Raw genomic sequence first — 8,204 nt, forward strand, 5'->3', positions numbered from 1 at the left:
TCTTCTGGCAGAAACTGCTGCTAGCAGTTGACAAGTCAGGCTTCGGAGAAAGAAAGAGAACCAATCTTTTTTACCGATGGTCTTCCACTAGTTTAGTTTAGTTTACTTGAAAGATGCAGCATGGAAACAGGCCCTTTGGCCCACTGAGTCCATGCCGACCATTGGTCACCCATTCGCACTAGTTCTATGTTACCTCACTCCCTCATCCATATAACCATATAACAATTACAGCACGGAAACAGGCCATCTCGACCCTTCTAGTCCGTGCCGAACACGTATTCTCCCCTAGTCCCATATACCTGCGCTCAGACCATAACCCTCCATTCCTTTCCCGTCCATATAACTATCCAATTTATTTTTAAATGATAAAAACGAACCTGCCTCCACCACCTTCACTGGAAGCTCATTCCACACAGCCAGTCCTGTTTAACTTTGTAACTTAAGTTTGGCACAGATATTGTGGGAAGACAAGCCTGTTCCGGAGGTGTACTGATCTATGTTTCCAACTCCACATAGAGCTCACTGTTGCCATTGTCATGGTCTGGGATATTATTGAAAATATGTTTTTACTCCCTCTAGCTGTATGAAATATAATTTGGAAACTTTCACAGATTAATATAGATGGAAGCAGGTAATTAAACCTACCTGATTCTGGTGAGGTTAATATCCCATACAAACCTCCAGCCCTTCTCAACAAACCCAATCTGTATGTCCTCTTGCTCCAGTATATTTACCAACCATCCTTAAATAAATGTATGGACGTCTAGCTCATTGATATCCCTATGTAGTAAATTCCAAATTCTAATCACACTCTGAGCGAAGCTCAGTGACTGTTTTAGTGGGTGTTTTAGTGACTGTTCTACATGGGTGTGCTTCTCATATCAAAGGGTGGTGAAAATGCAGAGGGTGGTGAAAATTGCCCAACGCATCACCGGTTCCACACTCCCCTCCATTGAGTCTGTCCAAAGCAAGCGCTGTCTGCGGAGGGCGCTCAGCATCGCCAAGGACTGCTCTCACCCCAACCATGGACTGTTTACCCTCCTACCATCCGGGAGGCGCTACAGGTCTCTCCGTTGCCGAACCAGCAGGTCGAGGAACAGCTTCTTTCCGGTGGCTGTCACTCTACTCAACAACGTACCTCGGTGACTGCCAATCACCACCCCCCCCCCGGACACTTATTATTTTTTTATTCAAATCGTTTGCTATGTCGCTCTTCAAGGGAGATACTAAATGCATTTTGTTGTCTCTGTACTGTACACTGACAATGACAATTAAAATTGAATCTGAATCTGAATCTGAATCTGATCTCATCTAAACTAAACTAAAGTGTGTACAGGTCATTGATGGTTTGCAAGGACTATGTGGGCCGAAGGGATTGTTTCCATTTATGACCGTTTATGAATAACTTTATTGGCCATGTATTCACATACAAGGAATTTGCCTTGGTACGCAAGTGACAACATGACATACAGTGACAATTAGGAATGACATAAAACATTAAACATTAATAATAAAGCATTATTGATTAAACATTAAACATGTGAATTAAATGCTTTCTTTTCCCACGCTGTTATCTCTCAACTAATTTCCGTGAAACTCTATCATAACGTTACAGACCTCTCTCTTCACAATCTTCTCAAAGATAATCCCACCCTGAACGCATCAAACTCTCCAGAAGTCTAAAGAAACCAAACAAATCCAGAAAACAAACTAAAGAATCTCTTTAGTGATGTTGATTTATTTGCAGGCGTGTGTAGCCAGCGGGAGATTTAGGGGAATTATTATAAGGAAAGGCAATCTGGACAAACTTTTTTTATAAACATGAACATTCCTAGGCACCTTTCCAACACAAAATCCAATCCAATCCAATCCCGCCCTGACCCAATACCTCCCAAGAACATTCCTGACTCCATTCCCAATATTGCACTGTGGTCTCCTGCGCACTGTACCACCCAGCCGCACAAGCCTGACCCCTATCTCTGTTGGGCCGACGGCCTCGGTGGATCTGTGCAGCTGCGGAGGTGATCTGGGGAAAAATAAAGTCCTGATGCATTTTTGACGTCCCACCCAACCATCTGGTAGCTGCGGATGATCTCATCCCTTGGTGTGGAAATATCAGGTGGCGCAGTGGGAGTGCCACAGATGGTATACATTTGCAAGTTCTATATAAACCACACTATGAATATTATCTGCAATTTAGTGGCAATGGGAGATCTTGGACTCCAACGTTAATCCCTACGGGGAATGAAACTGGATCGGCCAGCTGTTCTTTCTTGAACCTCTCGCCTTTGGTGAGTGTCAGTGATGAGGCAGTCCAGGTCTACATGACCTGTGGGCCCTGGGCGTTAAACCAAGAGGGTAACTGTTGGCACATTCCTGGGATGCTTTGCTACAGTATGTTTAGCAGCGCTACATCAATTCGCATTGTTGTCATGAGCTAGCTGGCTGGGTCTTGATCCATGAATCTGGGTGGATTCCACAGTCATTTGTCACTGCCTGTCCACTACTGACCAGATTCATTGTATTTACAATCCCCTGCCACAGTGCACATCAAACTCACCAACGCAGGTATATTACTATCTTTATCTGGACGTGACACTATCTTTGATCGGACTTTACTGGACTTTATCTTGCACTGAACGTTATTCATGTTATACCCTTTATTATGTTTCTGTACACTGTGGATGGCTCGATTGTAAACATGTATTGTCTTTCTGCCTCAGTGCACGTGACAATTCACTAAAACTAAACTAACTAAAGGGCCTGTCCCACTTGGGCGTCATTTGCACGTAATTTACACAACATCATTTACGCTTCACGACGCATGCCGCGCATGTCGTGCACATGATGCGCGCATGGTGCGTATTACACGTGCATGGTGTGTGGTGACGTAGGCAGTGATGCGCGGTTGCACACGGCTCCCCAGGATTTTGGGATGTACAAAATTTTCGCGCACCATCTGCGTGACGCGCAAATGACGCAAAAGTTGAACAGGTCCATAACTAATCATGAGATGACGACCCTAGCTGTTTAGAAGGTCTATATTCTTGCTGCGCCGGGTTTGCTCCAGCCTTGGCAGCTATGTTTTACTGATGATAATGTTTCTTATCTTAAAATTCTCGTCAAACATGCTTGAATCCTCTCAGCCATCATTACTAAAGAACAGTCAACGTCATTTGTCAGATGCTGGTTTACACCAGAGATGCTGCCTGACCCGCTGAGTTACTCCAGCATTTTTTTCTGTCTGTCATTTGTCAGTTCTTTGGAGCTTGTTGTGCACAATGTACATTCTCTTTTGGTAACTACAACTTCAGTGGAGGTCATCCTCAATCTTGAGGGACTGCCTCACATGAAGTTGAACTAGAACGGCATTTTGATAACGGACACAATTCATTTAGTTTAGTTTATAGATACAGCACGGAAACAGGCCCTACAGCCCACCGAGTCCGCACCGACCAGTGGTCCCCGCACACTAACACTATCCCACACACACACACACACTAGGGACAATTTACACTTATCACAAGCCAATTAATCTACAAACCTGTACGTCTTTGGAGTGTGGGAGGAAACCGAAGATCTCGAAGAAAACCCGGTCATGGGAAGAACGTGCAAACTCGGTACAGACAGCCATAGCATGCCTCAATGACTATAGGCCGATTGCACTAACATCCTCCCCTCCAAGACCACCTCCCACAAATCCAACTCCACCCCCAGGCCGGAGCCAGTCTTCTTGAAGAGTTTGTTAACATGTGTAGGAATGAGTAAAACTGGACGGCAGCGCTGGAGGTCGGATCGATCCCGGGCTGTTGGAGTTGTGAGGCAGCTGTGCCACTCTGTCCACCCCGAATGGTGGAACAGGTCAGGGTGTTTGGTGACCTACCGTGGCCGAGATGGTAAAGCCAACGCCTCACAGCACCAGAGACCCTGGTTCGATCCTGACCTCGGGTGCCGTCTGTACGGAGTTTGCACGTTCTCCCTGTGACCGTGTGGGTTTTCTCTGGGTGCTCCGGTTTCCTCCCACATTTCAAAGACGTGTGGGTTTGTTGGTTAATTGACTCTCTGTAAATTTCCCCCAATGCGTTGGGAGTGGATGAGAAAGTAGAATAAGTTATAACTAGTGTGAGCAGGTGAGCAATGGACTTGGTGGGCCAAAGGACTTGTTTCCATGCTGTATCTCTGATCCAAACTAAATGACTGCTGCTCTAAATGTATATGTTTGTCGGACAAGTTGGGAGAAAAAGGATGGGTGACGTTTCGAGTCAAGACTGCTCGAGTTGAAGAAGGGTCCAGATTCGAAACGTCACCCGGAGATGCTTTTTCACCAGCGATGCTACTTGACCCGTGGAGTTACTCCAGTATTATGTGTCATACTTCATCCAGAGATATCGCACAGTGCACAAAAAAACAGCAGATGGTGCTATGGTGTAAAACATTCGGCAGGCTGCAGTCTTGCAGCCAAACCATATTGGATATTGAAGTGTTTTTCCAGACCCACCTGCTGGTAGTACAAGGAACGTCCCACTGGCCTGCACGGGAGCCAACGTCAACACTGCAGCCATGAAGCAAGGGCACTGCCCAACACATCCACGCTGGTACACACAAAAAGCTGGAGTAACTCAGCGGGTCAGACAGCATCTCTGGAGAAAGGGAATAGGAGTCAAGTCAAGATAGTTTATTATCATGTGTCCCAGATAGAACAATGAAATTCTTGCTTTGCTTCAGCACAACAGAATATAGTAGGCATGAATACAGAACAGATCAATGTGTCCATATACCATTATATAAATATATACACACATCAATAAATATGCAGATAAAGTGCAAATAAACAGATAATGGTCTATTAATGTTCAGAGATTTGTTTCAGTTGAGTTTAATAGCCTACTCTGGAGTTTAGAAGGATGAGAGGGAATCTCATTGAAACATATAAGATTGTTAAGGGCTTGGACACGCTAGACACAGGAAACATGTTCCCGATGTTGGGGGAGTCCAGAACCAGAGGCCACAGTTTTAAGGATAAGGAGTAAGCCATTTAGAACGGAGATGAGGAAACACTTTTTCTCACAGAGAGTGGTGAGTCTGTGGAATTCTCTGCCTCAGAGGGCGGTGGATGCAGGTTCTCTGGATACTTTCAAGAGAGAGCTAGATAGGGCTCTTAAAAATAGCGGGGATATGGGGAGAAGGCAGGAACGGGGTACTGATTGGGGATGATCAGCCATGATCACATTGAACGGCGGTGCTGGCTCGAAGGGCCGAATGGCCTACTCCTGCACCTATTGTCTATTGTCAATTGTCCATTGGCACATTGACGATGGGTGATCGGGACCTGGCGTGACGTCGGATGCAGGCAGCTGGATTCCACCAGAACGTTTGGCGGACGTCTACTCTCGGGAGTCGGTGCTTTCAAGCAACTTGTCCGCTGTCTGAGTAGCTGAGCAGAGTAATGGTAATCTTCACAAACTGGGAAGCGTCTACAACAGATTAATGGCCCCAAGAGGGGTGGGTGAATTAAACACAGGGCTCCAAGTAGACCACAATATTTATATTGCTTACTGCCCAATAAATATTTGCTCGGAATGAATACTCCACAGAGGAGAAACACAATGGGACGTGTTTCAGCTTAATAGGCTTACAAATGTAGTGCAATAAATCTTCATAGTTCTCTGTAAAGCACTGGGAAGGAAATCCCCAGTGCCTCAGTTGGTTAATGGATCACCCATAATGAGGCAAAGAAGCTTCAAATATAAATGCAGCAGAGGGAAAGGGAGATTTCAGCCCAGTGTTTACAGATGCCTCTGGTCTCTTTGTAACAAACGTTTCCTGATTGACACACTGACTCCATCTACACCTCACGCTGGTAGACAAAATTGCTGGAGAAACTCAGCGGGTGCGGCAGCATCTATGGAGCGAAGGAAATAGACAACGTTTCAGCCCGATACATTGCCTATTTCCTTCGCTCCATACATGCTGTCGCACCCGCTGAGTTTCTCCAGCAATTTTGTCTACCTTCGATTCTCCATGCAGTCTGCAGTCTCTCCTTCTTGAACATTACACCTGCACATAGTCTCGTGCAGAGAAGGTCACCAGCTGATTCCTGGGATGTCAGGACCTTATGGCCACTGGATAGACTTGGTTTCCCCTCTCCCTCGAGATTTAGGAGATTGAGTGGGAAAAACGCTCACTTACAAAATTCAGTGTTTTGGACAGGCTAGATGCAGGAAGCTGGAACAATGTTGGGGAAGTCCAGACAAGGGGTGCACAGCTTAAACTAAGCGGGGAAATCCTTTAAAACCTCCGATGAGGAGAACTTTGTTCTTCCCAGAGAGTGGTGAATCTCTGGAACTCTTACCACAAGCCAATGTACCTGCAGGCCTTCATTGCTATATTTAAGAGGGAGTTAGATGTGGCCCTTGTGGCCAAACTCAGAGGGTATGGACAGCAGGCAGGCAGGATACTGAGTTGGAACCCGGGTCTCTGGCATATTAAATGGCGGTGCAGGCTCGACCGCTGCGCCACCTACTCCTGCACCTAATTTCTAGGTGTTGGACATTTCTATCTGCAGTTCCCACGATGATTACACCTCACGGGTCAACGGCAAAGTCAGCAGCATAATCGAGGATGTCGCACCCTGGCCACTCCTTCTTCTCCCCTCTCCCATCGAGAGGAAGGTCCAGAAGTGTGAAAAACGCTCACCTCCAGATTCAGTGTTTTAGAAGGAAATGCAGATGCTGGAACAATTGAAGGTAGACAAAAAATGCTGGAGAAACTCAGCGGGTGAGGCAGCATTCCGCCTCCAGATTCAGGGGCAGTTTCTTCCCAACTGTTCTCAGGCAACTTACCAAAGCCAATGAACCTGCAAGCCTGCATTGTCTTTGGAGAGTGGGAGGAAACTGGGGCATTCAAACTCAGCACAGACAGCACCCAAAGGCAGGATTGAACCCGGGTCTCTGGCGCCGGAAGGCAGCAACTCTACCGCTGCGCCACCGTGTTTCCCCTACGCGAGGTGTTGGACATTTATACAGGAACCACGATGAGGAGATTCCAGGGACAACCCAGGCAGCATCCATGATTTTACTTTGATAGGCGAGACGAGGGGAAGGCGATGGAGGATTTAAATTATCAAAATGGCTGACATGTGACACAGGTTTCGGAGTTCAGGCGAATGAGAGGATTTGCATTTGAGTGGCGCCTACCACATTCTCGAGACTTCTTCGATCGCGGCATGTCAAGAAGGACATAGATCCTTCAACTGACCCTAACGGCTTGACATTGTGCAATGTACAAACACAGATTATGCATTGGAACATTGTCTTAAAAAATAGGACAGAGCTGAAAAGGACTTGACAAACATTCATGAAATTGGTTTGCCTTTAAGTATAATAACAATCAGAATATCTTATGCTTTGCTTTTAAATATTTGATGACTCAGCGATGATTTACACAAGGTAATACATTGAAACTGGAGTCATTTTAATATTTAAAGACTCTCTCAAAATTCTGTAAATTAATTTCTGCCTTTTATTACCCCTTGCTGAAATCTACACTAAATAGCATGTCAGTGGTTGCACGGGATAGAGTGAGATGCATGGACTTGCGTAATGATTGTTGGGAGCAGCACAAAGTGTGACTGAAAATGAGATGCCCATCTAATTAAGCTGCCAAGGACAGTTAATGAATGACCTAACCTGCTGCTAATGCTGGGCGAGGATGCGGCTATTGTCCGAGTTGCGTCCTCGCCCCCACCCCCCCGCCCCCTCGCGGCCTACCAACTGTATTGGCATGGCCTTTCCTGCCGCGACCAGACCAGAGCTTCAGCAGCTGTGGCGCTGCGCTCGATACATCGCGGAGTGGGCGAGGCCTTATCTGGGATCGCCGCTTGGAACTCCGGAGTGTTGGGCCGTTGCTCCGACATTGCCGAGCTGTGGGTGTGGAGCTCCCAACGCGGGCAGCACTGACTTTAACATCGCGGATTCCTGGGACCCTTTGCCGGGGGTCACCAGCGCGAATCTCCTCCCAGCGCGGCCTGTGGACATCGGGAGCCGCGGACTCCGGTGGAAGGTAGCCGATTCAGGCCGCTGAGGACGTTCTCCCGTTCGACGTCGGTTCCATCGTTCCAGGACTACTGTGTTCTGTTTTTTTAATTTTGTTTTTTGTATGACTGGAAGGGAAAGAGAATTTCTTGGAAAGAGAGCTCTTGGAAT

This window comes from Leucoraja erinacea, chromosome 35, assembly GCF_028641065.1.
Source record: "Leucoraja erinacea ecotype New England chromosome 35, Leri_hhj_1, whole genome shotgun sequence".
Lineage (NCBI taxonomy): Eukaryota > Metazoa > Chordata > Chondrichthyes > Rajiformes > Rajidae > Leucoraja > Leucoraja erinaceus.